This window comes from Balaenoptera borealis (assembly GCF_965194805.1).
Source record: "Balaenoptera borealis genome assembly, chromosome: 12".
Taxonomy (NCBI): Eukaryota; Metazoa; Chordata; class Mammalia; order Artiodactyla; family Balaenopteridae; genus Balaenoptera; species Balaenoptera borealis.
Window position 1 is genome coordinate 9,227,636 of NC_138869.1, and position 26,681 is coordinate 9,254,316.

At 38.7% G+C, this 26,681-nt stretch overlaps 1 protein-coding gene and 1 long non-coding RNA gene across 4 annotated transcripts in view; one reads left to right on the forward strand and one right to left on the reverse strand.

Annotated features, from left to right (window-relative positions):
- PPARG (peroxisome proliferator activated receptor gamma) overlaps positions 1–18,186 on the reverse strand; it is a 131,530-nt gene extending 113,344 nt beyond the window's left edge. For 2 of the 3 annotated variants that reach the window (XM_082347933.1, XM_082347931.1), the window contains exon 1: positions 18,032–18,186. The gene's annotated coding sequence lies outside the window, so the exon portion shown is untranslated. Of the gene's footprint in view, positions 1–17,017; positions 17,722–18,031 lie in introns of those variants that run through there. The other variant, XM_082347932.1, reaches the window with a different exon arrangement.
- LOC309608296 overlaps positions 1–26,681 on the forward strand; it is a 109,127-nt gene that overhangs the window by 41,492 nt on the left and 40,954 nt on the right. The gene's annotated exons all lie outside the window — the stretch shown is intronic.

The window sequence follows — 26,681 nt, forward strand, 5'->3', positions numbered from 1 at the left end:
TGCAGCAACAAAGACCCAATGAAGCCAAAAATAAATAAATTAAATAAATAAAATTATTTTTTAAAAAAGGCAACAATTATTTGTTGAGCTTCTGATATTTGTTAGCAGTGTTCTAAGCACTGGGGATAAAGAATGAACAAAACAGACTAATATTCCAGCTCTTATGTAACTGTGTAAATAAAGGTGTAATAAAAAAAATTAGATGGTGTTAAAGGATCTATATGCTATATCTGATATACCTACCATGTGGAAAAAAAGAGGAACTAAGGCTGTTAAAGACGATTAGGAATTATTTCAACAAGCTACTGTGCTTTACTAAAATTTATGAATTAAGGTCTATTGATCCCCTTCTCCAAATTTGAGGATTAGTGATTCACTAATTTTTTAAAAAATCAGTTGAAATCCATTTATAAGTGATAATCAATTTTATTTTGTCTCTGAAATAGCAACATAAGCATTTTGCTCATGTTACATTCAGAGTAAAAAATCGCTAATGTACAACATGGTGACTATAGTTGATAACACTGTATTGTATAATCAAAATTTGGTAAGGGAGTAGAACTTAAATGTTCTCACCAAACAAAAAGAGGGAGAGAGAGAGATTTGCAAGGTGATGGATGTTAGTTAGCAAATGGAGGGAAGCCTTTCACACTGCATATGTATTTCAAGCCACCACAATGTATATTTTAAATACTTTACAATTTTATGTCAATTATACCTCAATAAAGAAAAAAATCCCTACTTTCTTATTTGATTAGTAGATAAAAATACATTTCATTTCCATACTATAGTTAGAGACCAAACCAAAAAAAGAGGTATTAGGAATTGGGAAACTGGAAAAGGAAGAGGGCAATCGGAGGGAGAGAAACAGAGGCAGAAAAAGAAGGAAAAAAAAGAGACAGAATATGGGAAACACCAAGAATGAAAAAGGAAAAAAAAAGGTGGGAACAAGAAGGAATAAAAACAGAGCTAGAGCAAGAATTGTGGGGCAGAGGGAGGCAGGAGGGAGCAAGGAGGAAGAAGACGGGAGAGGAGAGGCTCAGAAACCAGAGTCAGCGGAAATGACGTTTCCTGTTTTAGCTCAGGGGCTCACTGTGGATACAAGCGTCAGGAAGTCATCACTGGTGTGTTAAATATTGTGCAGAAATTAAGAAGCCACCACAATTACTGAGCCAAAAATATGTTCACGTTGGTAATTACATAAGGATGTTGCCTTCAGGAAACTGTTTTTCTCTAAACTCACATTTTCCCTACTTCTGTGCCTGTGCTAATAGTAGTTTCCCATGTGAAATGCTTTGTCCACCATCACCCCACATTCGATGAACAATATTCAATAAATATTTATTGGGACTTCCCTGGTGGTGCAGTGGTTAAGAATCCACCTGCCAATGCAGGGGATACGGGTTCGAGCCCTGGCCCGGGAAGATCCCACATGCGGCGGAGCAACTAAGCCTGTGCACCGCAACTACTGATCCTGTGCTCTAGAGCCCGCGAGCCACAACTACTGAGCCCACGTGCCACAACTACTGAAGCCTGCGCTCCTAGAGCCCGTGCTCCACAACAAGAGAAGCCACCGCAGTGAGAAGCCCGCGCACCGCAATGAAGAGTAGCCCCCACTCGCCGCAACTAGAGAGAGCCTGCCAGCAGCAACGAAGACCCAATGCAGCCAAAACTTAAATAAATTACTTAATTTAAAAATATATATTTATTGAGTACCTACTATATGCCAGGCACTGTTCTAGGAACAGTTTGAAATGTTACATAGTTTATAATGAAAAATATCAGCTGTTTCAATAATACACAATGAAAATGGGCTATTTTAACAAAACTGTTTACTAGGCTTGAAGTGAAATGAATTTTTTCTTCTGCAGCTAACGTTTTTCTTCACCAGATACCATCGGCACTAAGCCAATCCTTATGAAAATCATGTCCCTTATTGAAGTTAAAAGCATTCCAGCATTTCCCCCCAAATATGGTAAGGCTATCATTCCTATAGGAGTCTAGTTCTCTGGATCTTCCCAAGTACAATTAATCTGCGATGATTTTAGCTGCTAAAATGTTCACAATTACTGTTTGAAGCCTGTAATAACTAAGTGAAATAAGTTGAATAATAAAAGTTATTTGAACTTTCACCCACATCAAAATGGAATCCCAAAGACATTCCCCAAATGGGTAGCCATGTCTGGTCTTGTTCAACCTTAGCGTTACATTGAACAAATGATTTAGAATCACGTCAGCAGCCTGTGATTTACGTAACTCACTTCTGCAGAAATTCACATTGCTTGTGAAAAACATCACGTGGAAGAGGAACTTACTACAAATATGACAATTGGAAATAAATGAACGCTGAGAAGGCATTAGAGAACAGTACTTTCTTTAAAAAGAACTGTGGAACTAACTGCACAGATATGTTTAAAAATCAAATTTGCATTCAAATTTAGGGAAATGTAGTTACCCGTATGATGAAAATGGTAGTATACATTGGTGTTCCAATATAGTCAATTAAGAAAGAAATAGGAGTGTAATCCGCAAAAATGCTGAATCACTACGCTGTACACCTGAAACACACAATATTGTAAATCAACTATACTTCCATTTAAAAAAAAGAGAAAGAAATAATGTTCTCTAAGTTAATGTTGTAGAACAAGAAATCACCTTAAAGTTGAAAGGGACTTTTATAAGCTCCCTAATTCATTTCTTCTATCAAACAAGACTTCTTAACAGATGGCCATTCAGATTCTGCATGAATCTCTACTGACAAAAGCATGCACTTCCTCACAAGGCAGCCTTCCCCACCGTTGGACAACTGTAGTCATTAGAATTCCTTCCTTAACCATTCACCTGTCGATGGACACTTAGGTTGCTTCCATGTCCTGGCTATTGTAAATAGTGCTGGAATGAACACTATGGTACATGTCTCTTTTTTTCTTTACACTGAGCTCATGTATGCCTCCCTTTAATTTCTAGCAATCCTTTGACAAGGGCTGTCTATGACCCAGGAGCTCCATAAGGGAAGGGACCAGTCTGCCTTGTCACTGCTCTTGTCCGGGGCCAGCACGACACGTGGCACAGAGTAAAGTACCATGAAGATGAGCCATAAAAATGAGTAAATGGCTGATGACTGCCCTATAGGACCTAGTCAGTAAGTCCAGTCCATTTGTCCTTTAGGGCAGTGGAGTTCTACTGGGATGAAGGCATTTTTTTTTTTCAGTCTGTTGTGGATACTTTTATAAAATGTAAAACCATGTGCCTAAATGTCATGACAATATAAACTTTTTTTTCCATTAATGATGTTTTTCATTTCTTTTTTTTAAATTAAAGTATAGTTGATTTACAGTGCTGTGTTAGTTTCAGGTGTGTACACCTTAAAAGTGATTCAGTTATACATAAATATATTCTTTTTCAGATTCTTTTCCATTATAGGTTATTACAAGATACTGAATATAGTTCCCTGTGCTATACAGTAGGTCCTTGTTGGTTATCTATTTTATATACAGTAGTTTGTACCTAGTAATCCCAAAGTCCTAATTTATCCCTCCCCCTTTCCCCTTTGGTAACCATAAGTTTGTTTTCTAATATAAACATTTGTAAATGCTTATCCTCAAATCTGCACTTACCTCGTGCCAAGTCAGTAACTAGGAGTGCGCGGAGAAGCATCAGTGCATAAACTGTCCTCAGAGGCCACTCACTGCTTCACAACATCCCTCTCATTTTCTCTCTCTCTGTTCCGACAGGCCCTCTTCATGTTACGTCCAGATTTTGCGATAGCCTCCCAGCTGCTTGCCCTGCACACTACTGCCAAATTAATCTTCTGATTAAATCATCTCACTCTTCTCCTCAAGACCTGGAATCTCAACACTCCTTCCAAGATAAAACCCACACTCCTTTGCCTACATTCCAGACCCGTTCTCATCTGACCTAAAATCTACATCTCCAATCACGTTTCTCACTCCTCACACAGACATACTACCCACTTCCAATGGGATGATCTCTGCAAAATGACCCCCCAACACACGCTTATTCACTAGTCCAGGCTCCGTCTTCTTACACTGGAAATTCTTTCCCCCACCTCTTAGGTCATCGCAAGCCCTGACCTTTTTTTGCTTTTAGGTAAAATTCACATACTTAAAATTAACTATTTTAAAGTGTGTGATTCAATGATATTTAGTACATTCTTAAAGCTGTGCAACCGTCAACTCTATCAAGTTCAAAAACATTTCATCACCTCAAAAGGAAATCCTGCACCCATCAAGCAGTCACTCCCCCTGCCCCGTCCCCACGCCCTGGCAACCACCAATTTGCTTTCTATCTCTACGGATCTGCCTAGCCTGGGTATTTCATATTAACGGAATCATACTTGGATTCCTTTCTGTTTCTTTCCCTGTATATTTTTAAAGTCATTTTTCTTAAGGTTACCCTGTCAATCCCTCAACTTTTTTTTTTTTTTTTTAATTTTTAATTTATTTATTTATTTATTTTTGGCTGTGCTGGGTCTTCGTTTCTGTGCAAGGGCTTTCTCTAGTTGTGGCAAGCGGGGGCCACTCTTCATCGCGGTGCGCGGGTCTCTCACTATCGCGGCCTCTCTTGTTGCGGAGCACAGGCTCCAGACGCGCAGGCTCGGTAGTTGTGGCTCACGGGCCCAGTTGCTCTGTGGCATGTGGGATCTTCCCAGACCAGGGCTCGAACCCATGTCCCCTGCATTGGCAGGGAGATTCTCAACCACTGCACCACCAGGGAAGCCCAATCCCTCAACTTTTGATATCTAGTTCAACCCCCATATGCTCTACAGGCTTTTCCTGGATTCATCCTCCACTCCACACCGATCTCGCCATTTTCTGAATTTTCGTAGTGCTTGTTTTCTGCCTTCTTTAGTTTAGTCTTTAATCACATGGTGCTTTGAATTTTTGGTTAACTGCTTCAACGTTACCCCTTTTTGATTCATGTAGATTATAAACTCCTAGGTCTAGGAGCTGTGCTGTCTCCCTTTGTGCCTAGAAACTACTGAAGCTGTATGCAACTCATCGTGTCCGGCTGTTTATGAATGAGGAGCAAGTTAAGGAAAGTGAAGTCTTGATCATCAGTGAGAGAGAGCTTCAAACCCATGTCAGTTCTTATCCTTCCTTCTATCATGGTCTCCTCCCTGCCATTGTGCTTCTCAGTGTTGTACGTATAGGTACGGGTCACCTCTTTGCTCTGGTAGGGGATGAACAGGTGTGGCTGCAGGAAGATGATGGCAGGGTGCCCAAGGGTGGAGAGGGTGCAAATTCCCTGCGTTGATCTCTTGCTAAGAGACTCCTACCTTCGTTCTACAAGCACAGATGAAGGTCTACCGAGAAAAGTTGGCATGCAGAGATGTCACAAGGCCACATAAAAAAAGGTTCATCTATTTGCTTTGCTTTTATATGTAAATCAGTTCCTTTGTCTGGTATTTTTGATTTGAAGTGGCTCATAAATGCGTATCTACCTTGTAAAAGGAGATTAACTGTTAAACAATTATGGTGATAATACTTGTGATTCATACGTGAAATCGCTAAGCGTATAATTATTTTATATATTAAAAACAAATGAATAGGTTAAAACTATGTAGTGTTTTATCTAACAATTGACAAAAAGTTTGAAAGGGAACCGGTTTTATTTTGTGCATGAGTAACAAGTCTAAGTAACATTTTGTATCACACATCCTTATGAACTTTTCTCCAGCTGTAGTACTAAACAGAATTTGTTACAGTTGCCACTGGAAGCCTCCAAGCAAGAAAATAAAACAGTGCTCTGGCCCTTAGGCCATTTAAAACCTGTTCTTCTGACTAGAACAAGTAAAAGATCCAACCTAGAATGCTGAAGGCTATAATTAACATTTTTTTCCCTTTCATATCCCATTTTGCCCGCTTTAGGAGAGCAAAATGGAAATTTCTTCTGGCATTAATTTCATATCATTATGTGTTACAAAAGATGTTAAATAAAATAGAAATAAACATTTTAGAGAGTAATTTAGGGAATTCCCTAAACATGTAGAAAACAGTAGCACTGAGAATCCCACATTGAAAAAGCACAAAGTTGTCCTCAATATCCAACCAAGTTTAAAGTACTTATAAAGTACTGATAATGCGCCCAAGTCCCCTGTACTGTATGTAGGCTGTGAATTAGGGAAGGTATGCAGGGCATATATATGTAAGTGGAATAAGAAGAATTACAACATTCATCCCTACTCTCTAGGAATTCACAATTTTGTTTGGTACACAGAACTTGCACATAAAACTTATAAGACCTGACAGCAAACAATCAGCAAATACAACGTGTAATATAGAATCTGGAACGCATAAAATTACATTTCAGAGTAGATCTCCCTTCTAATTGTTTTACTTCAGCCAAGATTAAAGTTAGTTTGCATCTTCTGAGTTCAATAGCTGGTGGCCAGGGTAAATATTTCACACACACGTTGTATGACAAAGGAAATCAACCTGACATTTAAAGCTTAACATGCATAATAAGAACAAAATAATTGTGTATATGCGTTGTATTTTGTGAGGATTGGAGATCATTCCAGCAGGCATGGTCAAATACACATGAATTGGGACTTCCCTGGTGGTCCAGTGGTAAAGAATCTGCCTTCCAATGCAGGGGACGCGGGTTTGACCCCTGGTCAGGGAACTAAGATCCCACATGCTGCGGGGCAACTAAGCCCGTGTGCCACAACTACTGAGCCCAAGCGCCCTGGAGCCCATGCGCCACAACTAGAGAGAGAAAACCCCGCACGCCACAACTAGAGAGAAGCCTGAGCACCACAGCAAAGAGCCTGTGCTGCAATGAAAGATCCCGCACGCCTTAGCGAAGAGCTCGCGTGCCGCAGCTAAGACCTGACACAGCCACAAAAAAAAAAAATAAAAAGAAAATAAATAAATATTTTTAAAAAAGGCATCACCGTCTGTTGGGGATGGGCAGAATGGCTGCACTTTATTAAAAAACAAACAAAACAACAAATACACATGAATCGTGATATGGCCTAAAGACACAATCATGCCAATATGCTGTGTTCCATCACTTAATTATTTTCTCAGCTTTCACTGTGTGGTTATTTGCCTGCCTAGTGCTAGCTGCTGGTTCCCCTACCCGGTCTGGAAAGCACCTGTCCCACCATCTATAAGGCCATGTCACCAGGTGGGCAGATTTTGTTTCCTATATAAGGATATTTGGTGCTGAAAAGCAAGCAGTCATTTGATAAATGTTTATGGATTTTGAATAAACCGTGGTCAAATCTGTAAAATTTGAAGGTTTTGGTTATATCTGCATTGAGATACACTCTAATATTCCATGTCTGTATATGAAAAAATTAATTCTTTTTAACTTCATATAAATTCCTTCAAAACCTATTTTCCTTATCATTTTTTCCCAAAAGTTTCATGTTGTTCGGGATTTATCTCTAAGTGGTCAGTAATATATTTTCTGCGAATTTAAAAACAACTGAAATGGTAGTCAGACAACTGGATTGTGAATATAGAAGTTGGAAATAGCTATAATACTTAAATTGACCAAAGGATGGTCATTTGAAATAAGATCTGGGTCTCCCTTTACTCAAATATTATATTCCAAATATGTAAAAGTTCTAAATATGCTTTTAAAGGTAAGTAGCTAACTTTATTTCCCAGGGGAAAAAAGTTGTGTGTTTTTTTTCATTTTAAAGGGATAGTCCCAGTGAAATTTGTTTTACATTTTTGTTAGGTGTAAATAACTTTTTTTGTAAATAAAGTTATGAACTATATTCACTTGGATAGTTAACCACTTAAATATATCCATTTTGAGAATATTATAAAATAAATAACTCTTCTGCAAAGTGAGTAAGTACCCTATCATTTGGATTTTCAAGAATAGTTAATAGCTTATTAACAAAAGATACATTCCTACATCTTTTGCTAATAAACTTTACTACTGAGAAATAAAGTAATATAGTAAATACATTATACATTATATGTGATACATACTACATACATATAACCTAAAATACGTAATAATAAGAGATTTAGGAAAAATATTCAAGGACACAGGTTTTTCCCTACTTCACACATAACTGAAAGATAGCCACCTGGCTCCACGTTGCCAGGCTGGCCTGGCAACGCTGCCTGGTCACAAGGCAGGGATTAGGCTATTGCCTCCTCTTAGTCACCATCTCTCCCATTAACATCCTTGTTAAATCTAGATAACGATACTCATGAACGTCAGGAGGGATGTATTTGTCTGTCTTGTTCATTGCTTTACCCTCCTTCTCTAAAACAGCTCTTGGCACAAAGTAGGAGCTCAACAGATTTTTGTTGAAGAAGTAAGTCTTCATTAAAAAGGAGCTTCTTCTCCGTAGATTTGCTCTGGGGGGGTATCATCACCAAGTTTGTGTTACCCACAAATTCTGAGAGCCATAAACTGAGTTTTGTTAGCTGAGGTTTGCCTTGGGCTGTATTGAGAATTAAATCATAAGAAATGATAGGGGCAGGGCAGGGCAGGGTCGGGGGGAGGAGAAAGAAGAGAGAAATATTACTTAGTATCTCTGATATAAAGTTTCTAAAAAGCTTTTAAAACTTTGTTTTCATTTAGATAAAGACTATTCCAAAGACATCAGACTGATACAAATTTCTCAAAAGAAGTTCCAAAGAAAGTGACAAGAAAAATGTAACCTGTAATCTGGGTCAAAGGCAAAACTACTTAATATTCCCTTTGGGATTTCTAGAACAATGCAACAGAAAAAAGGAAAAATTAATTAATTCAAAGGATATTGCTCTGTGTATGTGTATTGTATACACACACACACATATATATATTGCTGTGTATGTGTGTGTGTGTGTGTGTGTGTGTGTGTATATATATATATATATCTTTTACAGCATTCACTTAGAGGTCTGACAAGATTTTGGGAAACCTCTAGTCATTTGCTATTTTAAAGCTCTTGTTATTTTAAAAATTATTATCACAAATTACATCAAGGTCTCGTAATGACCATTTGTAGTAGAAGTTTACCTTCATGTGCTTCTCCATCAGCTATTTATGGTTATAAGTTCAGTATTCTGTCAAGACTTAGAAGACAACTCTATCCTGAGGTTATTTAATTTTAGGGAAAAAAAACCCATAATAGATATACATATTTTTTAGAAAAAAACTTAAAAGGGGGGGCTTGAAAATAAAATAGCTCTGGAAACCAGTGTTTAAAAAAAGCTTGGTTGTTGGTGTATGCTAAAGATCAAAGAGTGCACAGGCCCAAAGAAATCAACAAAATCAAACCTTATGTATGGCTGAGAAAATTAAGAGGCTGTAACAAAGATGGGATATTTTTTCCTCCCAAATACAGGCTAGTCCAGCAGAGTACAGACAAGCCCAATATATGTAATAAAATTATGTATGAAATAAAACTGGGTATAACAGCAATGAATTCATGTAGTGTCTCACATTATCTTCAATGGCTTTAAAGGAATACAAAAGCTAGACGGGTTCTCAATGTTTAATTTACTTTTTGCTTGATCTTTACTGATCAGCGTCATAGACATACTAAAAAAAAAGCAATAAATGTAGGCTTTTAATTATAGACGTAATTTTATATTACTGGCTAAACTTTGGAAGAGAGAAAAATATAAAAACAAAAAGCCCTCCATACCTCACTATTTTAATATAACTGTCATAATTTTTGTATAGTCCCTTCCAGACTTCATATATACATGTTTATATAAGGTTGCAATCAATGGTGCACATACATTCTTTATGTTACTTTTTAAAAAATATTTTTCAAGTTTGCTCTAGTTTTCTAATTTGTCATTGATGATTACATAACATTCCACCTAGTGATTATACCATAATCTACTTAACCATTCCCCTGCTGTTGAATAGTTATTTCCAAATATTGGTTCCTATAACAATGTTTGTATGAAGGTCTTTGTGTATGTGGCTTGTCCTATATCCTACATTTCTTTGGAAAAAAATCTCAGAAGTGAGGGTATAGCAGCAGAGGGTGCAATATATTGCCCAATTGCTTTTTTAGCAGGCAGAACTAAGTGACAGTGACATCAGCTACACATAAGAGTACAAGTTTCTTCAATTCCTGAATTATAGAATTTTAGGATTTAAAAAAAACTATCATCAACAATCACTAGGACTGGCACATTTTCTACTGTTATTAAACTGGAACTGAAGTTTACAAATCCATATCTTGTAAGTCTGTTTAATGTGGGTCCTCTAGGGTCATATCATCCTCAGAGATTTTATAAAATCCAGTCTTTGAACTTGGAGGCTCAAGATTCCTGGCAACCATTCTAAGGTAAGAGGAACCAGTGATGCTTGGACTAAGACGGGAGCCGGGGAGCCTCTACTGACACAAGCTTATTGAAAACAAGACTGAGCTTCTCTAAGTAATAAAATGCCAGACCAACAGAGGTAATTTTACAGGATGACCTCAAGAGATTCTACCAATAGGATAATATGGCAAGGGACTTAACTATAGGCAAAAGTAAGGCCTACTAAAAATAATCCAAATTAACTGCACAGAGCATTGGGCTCTAGGCTCTCAGATGGGATGCAGGGATCATCTGGAGTGAGAGGTTTCCAAACAGTACACATGAGAATCCCCTGAAGGGCTTGTTAAAAGACGGATTACCGGGCCCCATCCCCAGAGGTTCTGATTCAGTAGGTCTGGGGTGGGGCCCGAGAATTTGCATTTCTACCAAGTTCCCAGATGATGCTGAGGCTGCTGGTCCAAGGACCACACTTTAGATTATTTCTTTATTCTTTTAAAATCATGCATTAACTACCTAATAAGTACCATGCTATGTGCTGGAGATACAAAAAGGAATAAAACCAGTTAGTACCTGCTTCAAGAAATTAATAATCTATGTTTTTGTAGACATTGCACTGCTCTAGTCCTAAAAGTCAACAAACTTGGACCTTGTTGAAAACAAAGTTTAAAAATATATTATATTGCCTTTAAATAAAGCCAGGGTATTTCTAATTAGTTCCAAACGCTTTAGGAAAACATGTAGTAATCCTACAATGGCAAATGCCTGAGTGTTTTCTTCACTCTTCTGGATTTTATTAACATATGCAAATAATTTGTTACAGTATCTTCTTCATTTATATATATACCATTCATGTGTTTGTTCTCTTTCATAACTCCATCCACCATATAAAAAAGAGAAAGATTTTCTATAAGTACTTGTCCATACACAATCAAAACCTTGTTTACAAAACCCAGGTAATATCAACTGACAGAAAAGAACAACATTGAGTACAGTAAGACTTGGGGATTCTCTGATTTAGATTCAGACTTCAGTAACACTGTGGAAACGTGAATGACAAGTAAGCAATATGCTTAGTCATACCCATGAGGGTGGCCTATACTTGTTAAACACTGCCTATCAGCTGATTCACAGAATTAATGAACTTGCTTTGGAGGTGGCTGCTAAGCTTCTATTTCTATCAGATACACATTGGCTTCCCATAACTATTTTTGGAAAAAAAAAAAAAGGCAAAATAAAGTAGGTATAAAATTTTGTGATCTGTAGATCTGCCAAAGTATTAGGCATTATTTATATGTCTTTGGCATATTGTTTATGACATGATTGAAAGACTCCTCTCATTTCAATCTATTAGAAAGCTACTTTAAAAGTCTGGAAGAACTAACTCATGAAGAGATTACATAATTTGTTTAACGTCACAGAGAAAAGACATAGCAAGAGGTAATATTCAGATATCTAATTACATTAACCAACTACTAACTCCTGGCCTTAAATTTGATAAGATTTCTTGGATAAACTGACATTTAGGAATGATAATTTGTTTTTCTGAAGGAAAAAAATGGTTCAAGGAAGAATTACGGTGCATGTTGATTTTTTTTTTTTTTTTTTTTTTTTGCCACACCACACAGCTTGTGGGATTTTAGTTCCCCAGCCAGGGATCGAACCTGGGCCCTTAGCAGTGGAAGCACTAAGTTCTAACTACTGGACTGCCAGGGAATTCTCGTGTGTTGATTTTTAAGAGAAAAACAAATTCATGTGTGGGAGAACATATCCCTTCCTATCACGGCTATTTCAAGTGGCTATTTTCATATTTGGTTTCGTGAAGGTTGGTTTATGGAGAATTGGGGACATGAATCACTTTAATTTTATTTTTCCTTCTCCTGATCCCCTCTTTCAAATTCCAAGTGTGTTTACTATTCCTTAAAAGCCTTGCTTGCAGGTAGCAAGCACACCAGGAACTAACCTTTCAAATTTTTGCTGAGGATGTCTTAAAGAATTAACCCTGCTGGAAATACTGGCATTTTGCAAGTGGACTCCAAACTTTCAAAGGACACAGACGGTGTTGGCGGCAAAATGACGGCCAGTGGGGTGGGGTCAATGTTAAGGAGTTCTTTCCAGCACCTCATCGTTGCCCCTGGCAGTCTGATAGGTATGTTTCCCCATCGCCTTCGCTGTAAAGGAATCGTTACTCCTTAAACATGCAGGATAAGAATATCCTCTTTCCATTCACTTTCCCAGATTCTCTCCTGAAGCAACTCATAGAGCCCAAGAGAGAAACAGTGCTAAGTGGCAACTTTAGAATTTAAAGCTGTCCTAAAAGTCTATGATGTCACCGAGGGGCAGGGTAAATTCTTAGAAACCAACCCTTTCATTCAGGTGTCTGTACGGTTACTGTGCAACCCGCCGCGTGTGGGAAGTGAGCACACGCAGATCTCTTACACTCCCACTCAGGGTATTTCCCTACTTTTCTCCCTCCTATCTACCTTCTCCTTATCTGTGGTAAACTGTGCAGACTTCTCACCCCAGGTCTGCGCTAATCTGAACTCTTCCCAGAAGGTCAGGAAATGTGTCTCAGAGAGGCTTATCCACATATTACAATTCTCCTAAATGAGTCCACAAATTAAAGTGCTCCTTAAAAAATCAGGTAAAACTAGCAATGAATTTATTTTCTAAAAACCAGTGAAGTGGAAGAAAAATGTTTCTTAAACAAGACACTGAAGCAAATTGAACTAAACTATTACAGGATTGAGTGTAAATCCTCCCTGTAAGGTTTTAAATCTCTATTGTAAATGATTCATGGTACATGAATTGATGACTTCATTTCTTTCCTTCACATCTGAGAAGTCACAGTAGAGAAAAGAACCTCATTGCACCCCGTCCCTCCAAAGATTTTCAAGTTGAGAATGGCCTGGTCACTGGAATAGCTGAAGGTATAGCAATGGCTCTGAGAAAGCCAAACTAGACCGTGAAGAGAGCAGAAATTAGGGCTGCTCCCCACTCCCCACCCGCATAGGGGAAGCCACCGAAAACATGGAACACTCATCTACAGGCACTGGCCTAAGCCATTCTTTGCCCTCTGCCCCCCCATCCTTTTAGTTAGGTCCCCACTTGGGCTCTGTAGCTGCATACTCAGGGAACAGGGTGGGAGGTTCAGGCCTGGAACCAAGGCCCTTACTTGCTTGCAAAGGAGACAATAAAATGGATTATTTAACAATCCATAAGGAGAATTTAAAATTTATTATTTGGATGATGCACGGTTAATTATATGCTTTTCCAGTGAGTCCCTACTAGTAAACTGTTGGGTTCCTAGGAGGCAAATTCACTTTTCAAGCCACTAAGAGTCTATTTTTTGGCTGCAGCTTCTTAGAAAGAGCCCCAAGTTTTATAACAAGCACAGTCACTATTTAGTCTTTAAGCTGTGATACTAAAATGTCTTTTGATCTGAAGGATCATAGGCCTCACTAGAAAACAAACACACATTAAGTATTCACAGGGTGCACCATAAAAATATGTAAAGAATAGAACTTTATCAAATAAAAGCACAGCCTGCACCTTCTAAACGCATTAGACATAGAAACCAACACGAAAGGATACACACTGTGTCTACGCAGGACTCACAGAGATATTATCAGTAAAACAAAAATAATTCCTAGGCTGATTTTTGTCCGAAGTCACCAGATAATAGGAAATACAGTTTTAAGCTGAATAATGATGAAATTTCTCATTTCAGAAACATTTTATAAATTGATCACCCCATGGCAAGCATTATCTTCAGTTCATTCTTAACAATAATCTCAAAATTAATACTAGGGTAAACTATTAATAGTTGGAAAAGTATTAGCTCAATTAAATTCAGGGCCAAGGTCATATCATTTAAGATACACAGGTTTGCTGATAAAGTCTGAAAATCATACAAAAAAAAGAGCATAGAACAATAATTGCAATACTTTTCCCATTTCATTGATAAGGAAATGGAGATTTAGAATGGATAAGTGACTTGCCTCACTATAATAATTAAAATGGTTAAAAATGTAAACATTCACATTGTTATTAAAACATAGGTGTGCATTGACTGTTGAAGAAAAATATGAAGAATATGTAAACCTGTTTTTTAAAATAAAAAAATAATTTAAGTATATACCATTATCGGGGATAGCTGTTGTCTTAACATCTCCACAAGTTTTCCCCAAAATGCGATCCATTTTATTTGAGTTGATTTCCTTTCAAGAACCTACTTAAGTATTGTAGGTAAATAAAAATTAAAATATGACATTTTTATTAAATAAGCTTCAAAAGATATGCCATGTAACTCCCCCAAGCCTACCTCTGTATTGTGATACAATACAAATAGTAAACGACAAAGCCGAGGAAGATTATAAATAATCTTCAATTTGAAAATTTTATCTAGAAAGCTATGAAGCTAACTGAATGTTGATACACTGGGGCTATCTATGCTAGCTAGCAAGGTGGTTATTTACAGATCTTATTGTACTTTTGTGGAGTCAAATTAGATCGGTTTCAAAGGACCTTTGTAATAAGCATTTTAAATCGCTGCCCTTTTTGTTGCTTTTAGGCCTTAAGAGAGAAAGGGACAGGGCCTTAAGAGAGGTCAGCTACCCTCATGAGGAGATCTGTTAGGAAAAATGAGAAAAGCAAGTTAGAAATTCAGTTTAACAATTTTGAAGGTGTCAGGGGGCATATGTTTACGCCTATAGACTGGTGACTTATAACAAGTTTTCTTGATTAGTGATTCAAAAAAATCCTCTACAGCTGATATTTATTTAGTGGAATCCTATGAGACCAAAAAATTCTTCCGGTATATTTGCCACACCTTATGGCATTATTATATTTCCAAGTTCAAGTGACAGTGAATTCAGCAGAACATCCACAAATTAGAAAGACCAACATTTTCTGTCCTACCCATTGGGCATATATAAATCCTATGAAAGAAGAGAAAGTAATAGACCAGGATATAGAAAACATTTGTAAAGTATTATTTTAATATTGTTTTCATGAAAGTCTCCCGTTATTAAAAACCATTTCACAATTTGAAAACTAAATGAAATGTATTATTAATACTTGTGTATGTTTCCACAGCTGTGCCACTCACACAGCTTTCGAATACATAATGAACTTGATAATTAGGGTTAGTGGCAAACATCCTTATTTTCAGAGAATTACAGAAGAGAAAAATAAGCATTTGTTTATAGTCATATAACTTACTAAGAGCAATTAGCTGTGATCAGTAATGTATTATTTCTAATGCATACTCCTAAAGTCATACTTTTTTTCCTGTATAAATTTTAATACACAGGGACAATACAACTTTAATGTCACAGGGATTTTGGAATTAATATTGTGAATTTTAAAAAATTACAATTTAATGGTTTTTTAAATGTAGTTCTGAAAAATATACAAAGAAACGAACAGTAAGGAAACTAGTCCCTTCAAAAAAAATAGTGTATTTAATTATTAAAAATGCCAATTGCAAAAATATTTTCAACATATTCTAAGTTTAATAAAGAATATGACGCTGGTGAATATTTTAGTTTTAATTAAAAAAAGAAATTATATGCTTTTAAACTTAAAAGAATGAAAAAAAAGTGCCCAAAAAACTTAGCCTGGAATTCTCCAAAACTTTATACTTCACTGATGCCATGTTTTCATAGCAGTTATCATAAAAGCAAGAAACAAACTTTTAAACATGAAAAAGTTCTGATTTAAAAATTAAATCACCAGGTTTTTCCCCCCTTCCACTGATTTGCAAAAGATGGAGCAGTCGGTCACTAATTGATTCTAAGATCTTTAAATTTAACATATAATCATCGGCAAGTGAAGTGTCAAATATCATTATAATTTAAATAAAGGAGAATGATGAGAAGTACACATGAAGACAAAAATGGATGCTTTTGTAACAAACCTCACTTTTTAGCTAACAGCATTCATTTTACAATTTTGTATATTAAAGAATACTATGGTGCCGTATTAACTTCAGAGTGAATCTGATTGAAAACAGACAACACAAAAATTGTTTTCAAACTTGAAAAAGATCTTTTGAAATATCACTGCAAAAGCTAACTGGTAGCATCTCTGAGTATTTTCTACAGAACTTCCATAGGAGTGGAAAGTATTTCTTTAGAAAGAAGCTGCAATGAGTGTCTATGTCAGTCTCTATTCCAAAAGGGTTTTCTAAATCATCTAGACCATCAGGAGGTCCTGTTTTCAGTCAGCGATTGATCACTTAGCTATCAACAAGAAGACTGCCACCGAATACCTGGGATCTGTCCAAGATCTGCCCAGCTCCTTCTAAAGGGTGTTAGTCATTGCTCTCTCAATAACTCCAGTTACAATTTGTTTCATGAATGATAAAAACAGTTAACATGAAAATAATGTACTTTAAAATCGAGTTTTTCATACAACTCAGTTAGTCATCTTGCCTGGTTTTGTTTTCAGACGATGATCTATACAAATTAATTTTACATTTTGACCCCAATTTTGAAAGGAAAAGAAGAAAACTTCAGCTTCTTCATGACAGACTTTTTTTTTTTACTTTATGCTTCCTAAAATAATTGACACTATTTTCCCAACCATTATCCTCAGACCCAAGTGAATTAAATTCTCGCGGTAAAACAAGAGCACAACAAAATAATAACGATATAATATCATCACCACGATCATCATGATCATCATCTTGCAAATTTTGGACGCATCACCAACACATTTCAACAACGTGCAGTTACAGTAAGCCGACTCACCTAAGCAATGGGAGTTAAGAAGGATTTAGAAACGCAGCCTTCTGATCACCAGCAGAGGTAAAGGCCCCTTCTTTACCTAACAAGTGACCTTATATAAAACCAGCAGATAGGTTACTCCCAGTTTCTGCCTCCTTACCTCAGGCTCCTCCCCAAATACCGAGACAGAAAGTACCACAAATACACACCCACTTTCCACCCCTTACACGGAGGGACCAGAGACTTCAGTTAAGCTGCCCTACCTCCACCTACCCCAGTCAGGCTCCGAAGAGCAGGAATCGAGCCTGGCACGTGGAGGAGCCACGGCGCCGGCAGGCCATCTTCCCGACCACTGCGGGGGTGGGAGGGGGCCGCGCTCTCCATCCCCTGCCCCCGGGCAAGCCAGCCCCCGTCCCCGGCCCTTCCACTCGGCTCACCGCCAGCAAGGTGCTTAAGGGCACCGAGGCTGGGTGCCCCCCAAGTGCGCCCCTAGCTTAACTGTCACCACGACCCCGCAGTGGTCACTGTCTGGGTGCTGGAGGCGGACTCCGTCGCCGCGGGACGCACCCGCACGGGATCCCGCGCCCGGCCACGAAGTACCCCGGGAGCAGCCCTTGGACCCTGCCCACTTTCGCCGGGGCTCGGAGACCCGGGTTCTCTCAGACCCCCGGGCAGGCGCGCGCCGAGGGGCCCGTCCCGGCCGCGCGGGGCGCACGGTCTCCCGTCGCCGGTGCGGACCGCCGCTCTCCCCCGCGCGCGTCGCGCGCAGCCCGTGCCCTCCGCCGCCTGTGTACTAGCCCTGCGCCGGGACGTCTCCTCAGGGCGCGACCCTCGGCCGGGACCTGTCAGCCCCGGTGCCCTCGGACCACGACCCGTCCGCCCGGGGCCCCTCCGTCCGAGAGCCCGTCGGCCCCTGCCCCCCGGAGCGCGCCTCAGCGCGGGTCCCTCCGGGGCCCCGCGCCCCTCGGCGAGCCCCTCCGTCCACGGGCCCTCGCCCGGCGCCGCTGCCCCGAGCGCCCCTGGCAGCCCGACTCTGACCTGCGGCGGTGGCCTGGCGGTCCGCTCCGGTGTCCCGGTGGCCGACCGAGCGCCCCAGGCGGCGGCTCCGGCGCGGGCTCCGAGTGCGGTCGGCCCCGCCTGCAGCGGCTGAGCCAGGCCGGGCCGGGGGCGGGCGGGGGCGGGGGCGCGGGGCGGGCGGGCGTTCGAGGGGGAGGGGAGCGGCCGGGCCGCCGCCGCCTCGCGCACAGTAGGACTCCTGCTCGCCGCGCCCACTTTCCCTGGAGCGCCTACTCTGCGCCCGGCCTCGCTTGTTCCTCACAGCCGCCGCTGGGAGGCGACCCAGAAATGGTCCCATTTTCCCTGAGGAGGGACCGGCCGGAGCCCAGGAAGATGCCCACGGTCACGTCGGGGAGAGCCGAGGTGTGGAGTTCCGGAGCTGCCCTCCCTCTCCAGGCCCGCGGGTCTCGCCTTCGCACAGTGGTCTGCGGGTGTTTTGTTTTGTTCTGTTCTTTTCCTCAAGTTCTTTTCGATGACATTCTTAAAAAAAAGAAAAAGAAAAAGAAAGAAGAGCATATTTAGGATCACCTGGTTTTTATCCCATACCCAATGGCGCTGCACACTTTCTGCTCCCCCCCTTTCGCATTTGTACTTCCCACTGGTATTCATTATTCACTTAAAGCGTCAAAGTTTTAATTGCAAAAATTTAAAGTATTCATTAACCTCTGACAGAATTTTTAAACTTCTTTAGCAGTGTTTTTTACGCTGAGGGACCCGGACACATGGTGCGGGGCTGGGGCGGGACGCGGGGCATGGGAATCTTAAGTTTGGAGTTTGAGGAGCAGTTTGGGGTCGAGCTTCCTCGTGCATGGACCTGGGGGACTCTGGGCAGCTTCGTTTCCTGCCGCTCCCCTTATCGTGACACATCCAAAGGGGGTTGATAGATACCCAGCCAGAAAGCCCCCTAGTCTTCTGGACTTGAGGCCTTACTTTCCTTACCTTTTTCCAATCCCATTTACTGAACATCCTGTTCTGGGCCTGGCCGTCCTTGGGGAGCAAAGGTGCATAAAAACTGTAATTTCAAGAAGCATATCAATTACTTGCCCAGGATTGCTTGCTCCAGTCCTAGCGTCTTAATTGGTTGGGGATGGCTAGTTCTTTTTCCTCTAGGGCAGCTGGTCCTTGTTTGCAGTTTAAAGTAAAACATTATGAGGATGGTTATCACCTCGGAGAAGGTTCAGAGCTTAATTCAATAGATTCATGCCCTCCACCTGTCCCATAAAGTAGGAAGTTAAGAGCCACAGCTGGATAGGGACTTCAAAGAGGACCATTTTATTTATCACTGAAAAACGCCATTTCCTTGCCTGCCATTTAGGTAGTCAGATTGACACGGCTCAGCAGTCTACACTCCAGCATAGAAGTGCTGCATGCATCCCACTTCTTCTTCTTTTTTTTCTAAAATAAATTTATTTATTTATTTATTTATTTTTGGCCACGTTGGGTCTTCATTGCTGCGCGTGGGCTTTCTCTAGTTGTGGTGAGCAGGGGCCACTCTTCCTTGCAATGCGTAAGGTTCTCATTGCGGTGGCTTCTCTTGTTGCGGAGCTGGCGCTCTAGGTGTGTGGGCTCAGTAGCTGTGGCTCGCGGGCTCTAGAGCGCAGGCAGTTGTGGCGCACAGCTTTTGTTGCTCCACGGCATGTGGTATTTTCCCAGACCAGGGCTCAAACCCGTGTCCCCTGCATTGGCAGCCAGGGAAGTCCCTAAATACCGTACATTTTAAATGTACAATCCAATGATTTTTAGTTTGACAGAGTTTTTTCCCCCCACTTTTATTGAGAAATAATTGACATATATCACTGTATAAGTTTAAAGTGTACAGCATGATGGTTCGACTTACATAAATTGTGAAATGATTACCACAATACGTTTAGTTAACATTCATCATCTTTTACAGATACAATAAAAAGAAAAGAAAAAAATTTTTTCTCCTTGTGATGAGAACTCTTAGGCTTTAATCTCTTAACGACTTTCCTATATATCATACAGCAGTGTTAACTATAGTTATCGTGTTGTGTATTACATCTCTAGTACTAAATTATTTTTCTTCCAGTTTTATTGAGATATAATTGACATATAGCACTGTATAACTTTAAGGTGTACAGTATAATGATTTCACTTACATGCATCATGAAATGATTATCACAATAAGTTTAGTGAATATCCATCATCTCTAGTACTAAATTATTTTATAACTAGAAGTTTGTACCTTTTGACCACCCTCCTTTAATTCTCCCTCGTCCCACCTCTGGTAGCCACAGATTTATAGGTTCAGCTCTTACATTTAGGTCTATGATCTATTTTGAGTTAAATTTTGTGTATGGTGTGAGGTAGGGCCAATCTGCTTTTCGTGGAGAAATACTCATAATTCAACAATATTGACTAAATGGAATCCCACCACAGTGAGCTTATAACTGGTGCAACATTTTAGAGTTCATCTGAATACTTTCTAAACTTTCTTCCAGATTAAAAAAAAAAGCGATTTTCTACTATATATAAAATAGGTAAACAACAAGGACCTACTGTATAGCACAGGGAACTATACTCAATATCTTGTAATAACCTATAATGGAAAAGAATCTGAGAAAGAATATATAAATGTATAACCGAATCACTTTGCTATACACTTGAAACTAACACAACAGTGTAAACTAACTATACATCAATAAAAATTGTCATTTTAAAAAGGGATCTATAGTTAGTAAAGCCTAAAAATGTAAGAAGTTAAGCAATAGAAATAGAAATAGCATAAATCTATTTTTTAAACTACTGGTCTTGATTTATTAGTGGATTATGAAATCAGTTTACTGGGTCATAACCAAATTTTTTTTATAAGTCAAATAATACAGAACACAAGAGAACAGAAACTATCAGAATTCTTCCCCTAAAGTGTTGCTTCATAACTTTTGTGTTATGTGTGTGCGTGTGTGTGTATTTGTATGTACCAGGAGTTGGTGTAAAATGTATTTCTTACTGTGGGGCCGCATTTTCAAAAGCTGGAGAAACACTGTATAAACTATAATGCAGAATTCTTTCATTCCACAAACATTTACTGAGTGCTTATTTTGTGCCAGGCCCTCTGCTAAGTCCTGGGGACAATATGATAAATAGCACATGGTCTCCACCCTGCAACAGTGCACACATGCAGTTCCATCCACATTTAGCTTCTAGAGATGAAAGATTGTGCCTTGGTTCACTTTTCCCCAACCACAAGGGCTTCTTCCAAATATTGAGGTTTGGTCCTGAGGCACTTATTTTTCTGCAGTTAATGCTCAGTTGTTAATCTCATTTGAGATTTGCAGACATATTTGCTTTTCTTCCAACTAGGGGAACTTTGTTCCCAGGTTCATAATTGCATACTGTGTTTATTATACTGGGAAGGAAGTACAGGTCTAGTAGTGGGAGTTGGCCTTAACTGAATTGATTCCCAGTTTACTCCAACTATACTTAAACTAGCCCTACTGACGGACCTCAGGTATTTTTAAACACTGGTATATTATTTTTAAAGGGAAATATTTTGAATCATGACAAAAATTTTATTTTCAAGGCATTCAGCAAAACAGCATTGGCATCAATAGTGAATGACATGTAACCATTTTGCAGATTGAGTTTAGGAAAATTAATGTGCTGTATTTCCAGTCACCCAGTGGGGGCGGGGGGAGGGTCACTTATTTACAGCAGCTGTGTGCAGTCATGGCTCTGACATTTGCTCCTCTAACTGAGATACCATTTCTCAGTCTCTAGACACCATAAATTCTCAGGAGATTTAGACGCTCTTAATTTAAAATTAAAAAAAAATGATAACCAATTCGACATGTTGGACAGGTTAAGCGCGCACACACACACACACACACACACGCACACACATCTACTTTGTGAATGACTCTGTTGTGTTCCCACATATGATTTTTAAGTCTAGTTATGAAATTTTACCTGCAATCTCCCAATTTTACTTTGAATTTTATTAAGGTCCTTTTCTCCTACTCTTGCTATTCTGTCTTATCTTGCCCCTCACCAAATGACTTGCTCATTTTTATAAGGTCTCAAGTACCAAAGCCAGGCTTGTAACCCATTTCTTCTGATTTCCAATCGCCTGATCCTTTCACTATACATCTCTGCTTAACTTACATTCTCTTTCTGTTTTGAGTGATTGCCTATAAATTAAAAAAAAAAAAATTGCTGGAATATTTTAATAAATACTTGATTATATACAAATCATTAGTTTACAATATAATACAGCTATGTATTGGTTCAAAATAAAAAACATGGAAGATATACACCAATTCATATTTTATTTTCTCTTAATACCCAAATTTAGAGCTTTCTTTTAGATAATTTGAAAGAACTGAAAGAGACATAATTTTAAGGCCATTTCTTCAGTAATACGCTTTTCTTTAATATTGAATGAGATGACTCCTATTTTTGAAAATATTTTATTTCTCATAATCTGTAAGCACCTATGAAATTAATAATAATATTTAATTCCAAGGAAATTCCATTTGGTAATTTCAATAGTTTTGAGTTAGACTATTTAAATTTTAAAGTTTTAATGGTTTGAAAATATCTTTTAAAGGTTCAAAAATACTTTTGATATTCAGGAAATTTAAAAAAGAGGTTTTTGCCCTGCTTTATCAGTTTTTCTTCACTTTTTCCCTCAGAAATTGATGTATTTTTCATATCAGATTGGCTTGTAAGTATCAAGAGGTAGGAGGTAGCTATTAGGAAGAAGAAAATGCCTGGCAGAGTTTTCAGTTCAGGAAAATTGTCCTACCTTCTGTCTTTTCTTTTCAAGAGTTTGGTTTTAATTAAGCACTGGTAGAATGGAAAGAGCCCTGATTTTTATCTCTGCTTATTGTGACCTTGAGCAGGAGACTCACCCTCTCTGAGGCTTAGTTCCCTCATCTATAAAATGGAAATATATTCTCATAATCTCATCAGTGAGATAACATGAGAAAATGCCAAGTCAGGCTCCTAGTAGGAACTCAGTAAATGTTGTTTATCAACTATGTGAAAGCAATGAGAATATTTTTTTCTGAAAGTCACTCACTAATGTATTAAAACACAATTTGGATGCTAAATTGAGGGGGTTTTTTCATATATGTGTCATATTTAGTCATCAATCTACATGGATACTCTACTCTCTTTCTTGTAAGTAAAAAATCACTAGTCGAATAAGTAGATTTTGAAATAGCTATGAACCCCAGGTTTCTGTATGAGAATGGTTTTCTCATGACATGCATGTGAACTTATGGGTCCTAGGCTTTGTCACATAAAACTAAAACAAAAACAAAAAACAAAACCTTTTTATGATGGAAAACATTAGACAAATATAGAAGTAGACAGAATAGTGTAATGAATACCCCTTGTACCCATAACCCGGTTTCAGTCTATGGCTAACCCTGTTTCATCTATACCTTCACCTGCCTCCCTCTTCTGTATAATTCTGTAAATCCCCCAAATGAATTTCATCATAAAACATTCAAACTGTTTTAAAATGTTATCCTTAAGTCTTCTGTTTAAAAGTTGGTCCAAACAATTTGCCCTGGTAGATTTTGGATTTATCAGAAAAGTTTCTCTGCTGAAATTTTCTCAACTCTTAACGTCTATCATGGGCGAGTTGTAAAACGCGTTCACTGCTCAGAGGACCGCCATCTGCACACTCCGGAGTTTAGCGACCTAAGGACATAAATGCCGTGTCCAGGCTGAGTAATGGGCAAGGAGCTTGGACCTGGGGAAAGACAGTTATGGTACTTCAGTTGCTAACAACAACAAAACCTCCAAAACAAAAAACAAAAACAAAACCCCAACGCTTGCGTGCCCATGAAGTGTCTATCTTCCCTTATCTTGCCCAAGCACCTTGACAGCAGAAGCCATGGTTTATTGATCTTTTTACGCCCACGACCTGTTGCCCTACAAGACCTGAAACCAAATAAGTGGACAATCAATGTTTGTTGAATGATTGATTGCCAAGTGTTTAACTTGCAACCCAAGCCTACTATTAAGTAAATAATTCAAATGTCAGTTCATCAAGAGGTCCTCCATCACTATTGTTCTTTATTCTCTTAACAGTTTTATTTTTCTTCCTACCACTTATCACTACCTGAAATTATATTTTTAAACTTTTATTTATTTATTGTTTCTCTCCCCACACTAGAATGTGAACTCCATGAAGGCAGCTTTTTTTTTTTTTAAAGTCTTTCTAATTTTAGAGCAGCCTTAGGTTCACAGCAAAATTAAGAGGAAGGTACAGAGATTTCCCGTACGGCCCCTAAGGCAGTGATTTTTTTATTTGCTGTTTGTAGCCCTGGCTGATGGTATGCCTAACATACGGCGTACATTTTTATTATTGAAAAAATAGTAATGCCATAAATTCAGTCACCTTTAGAGGTTGTATTTTCATCCTTCATGATGTCTACAAAGTTGATGAATATCATTTATGTAAATTCTCAGGCTCAGCTACTGACCTGAGCCTTACTGACGTAGCCACAAGCCTTTCTGTTTTTATGAACACAATTTTATTTTGAATATTTGGACCCATGTGCCAACTTTGCTCTTGATACACGGAACTGCTTCTGTTGATACACAATTTCTCTTTTGAGCAGACTGAGGACAGGGAAGTTTGAGCAGAATGCTGGGGAACTGGGCTTTCTATTAGAGTGATTTCAGCTATTCTGTTTCCATGGTGATATTCCAGTAATATCATTTCCTTTATTCCTTTTTACAGAAGAGGTTTTCAGGAACGCAGGTGCCTACTTCTGAAATGCCTTAAGGTATAAGGATGCGAACTAAGCTAGCAACAGACTTCTTGCTGCCCTGGCCATCCCCACAGCTCTCTCGCCAGTCTCTAGCTGGCCAGCCCTGGCACTGACACCTAAAGGAGCATTTTTCATGCATCCAAGACAGGAAATTTGGAGCCACTTTCTGGGGATGGCACTTTGGCCCGGCGTAGACTTCTTCCTTCTGTTTTGCATTTTTACTGCGTTTTAAATAAGTAACTGGTAGGTTGATCATGAATTGCATTTATATGTTTAGAAACTTTTGTACACTAGTGGGAGGAGGTAGGGAGGGAGTTGGGAGATGTGTATGCTTTACCAAAGGGCTTTGTTTATTGACATTATGTCTGGCAGCCACTCTTCCTACCACTGTAACATGGATACATGGATATTTTTGCCTCCCCCAAGTATTTTTCTGATTTTAATCTCCTATAATTATCCATTTATTCTCACAGTAAAATTTCAGTAGATCAATTCTTTTAGGTCAATTTCTGCATACCTTCACCTAGGATGCAGAATTTTTTAAAAATTATTTTATTCCTGTGGTAGTAAGAAGTTGATTCTTCCATGTACAGGGCTTTAAAAAGATAAATTTAGTTGACGTCTTTAATTGTTCTCCTGCCAAATGGAATTGCAGTGACCTAGATGATTTGCATAATTTATTAATGACAGAAATCAAATTATTAGCATTTAGGGCAAAGTTTAGTCTGGTTTTACAGAACAAAAGTCTCACTATAATTTTTCAATTATTATATTTAATCCTAGAATATCACTAGACATTCCCCCCCACCCCCAATTTTTAAATCTATGTATCATGTAGCATGTTTAAAGATGCAATGTTGTATAAAACAAATAAAACATTTACAAACCACAAAATTAATAACAATTGTAATATAGGGGCAACAAAAGTCAGTACAACCAAATAATGGAAGGATACTTAAATCTAAGAGGAAAAACAAAAACAAAATAGAAAATAAAAAGAAATCACAGCCTTGGACTTTTATATAAATTGTGACTTTTTTCTTTTTAATTATTTAAAAAGTTATAGAAGTGATATAAGCTTCTTGTAAAAAGTCAAGCCACTTGTATACCAATGTTCATAGGAGTACTGTTCATAGTAGCCAAAAAGTGGAAACCATCCCAATGTCTATCCATTGATGAATGCATAAACAGAATGTGGTCTATCTATACAATGGAATATTATTAAGCCATTAAAAGGAATGATGTGCTGATAATACTACAACAAGTATAAGCCTCAAAAGCATTATGCTAAGTGAAAAGTCAGTCACAAAAGACCTCATACTGTATGATTCCATTTATATGAAATGTCCAGAATAGGCAAATCCATAGTGACAGAAAGACGATTAGCAGTTGCCAGGGGACTGGGGTTGTGGGGAGAAAATCAGGAATGATTATTAATGAGTACAGTTTCTTTGGGGGGTGATGAAATGTTCCCGTTAGACAGTGCTGACGGTTGCACAACTTTGTTAAATATACTAAAACCTACTGAATTGTACATTTAAAAGGGTGAATTTTACAGTATGTGGATTATATCTCAACTAAAAAAAATGGAGAAAAAAATGATTATTTGTATCCTTCCCTTACCAAATAACAACCAGCATGTTTTATTCTTTTCTCCAGCCACCTACCTCGTTTTGTCATTCTCTTATTCCAGGGCTGCAGCAGACTGCTGTGCAGGTTATAACTCTGCCCAAAAGGGCTAGCCAAGTGGACAAAGAGGGTCTGAAGTCCTAGTCATGCACTCATTCTACCTGAAAGAAGAGGTGTCTTTCTTCTAATTTGCACAAAGTTTACTTATAGACTAACAGTGGCCTTAACCATTTGCCTGGGCTTTTGGAGTA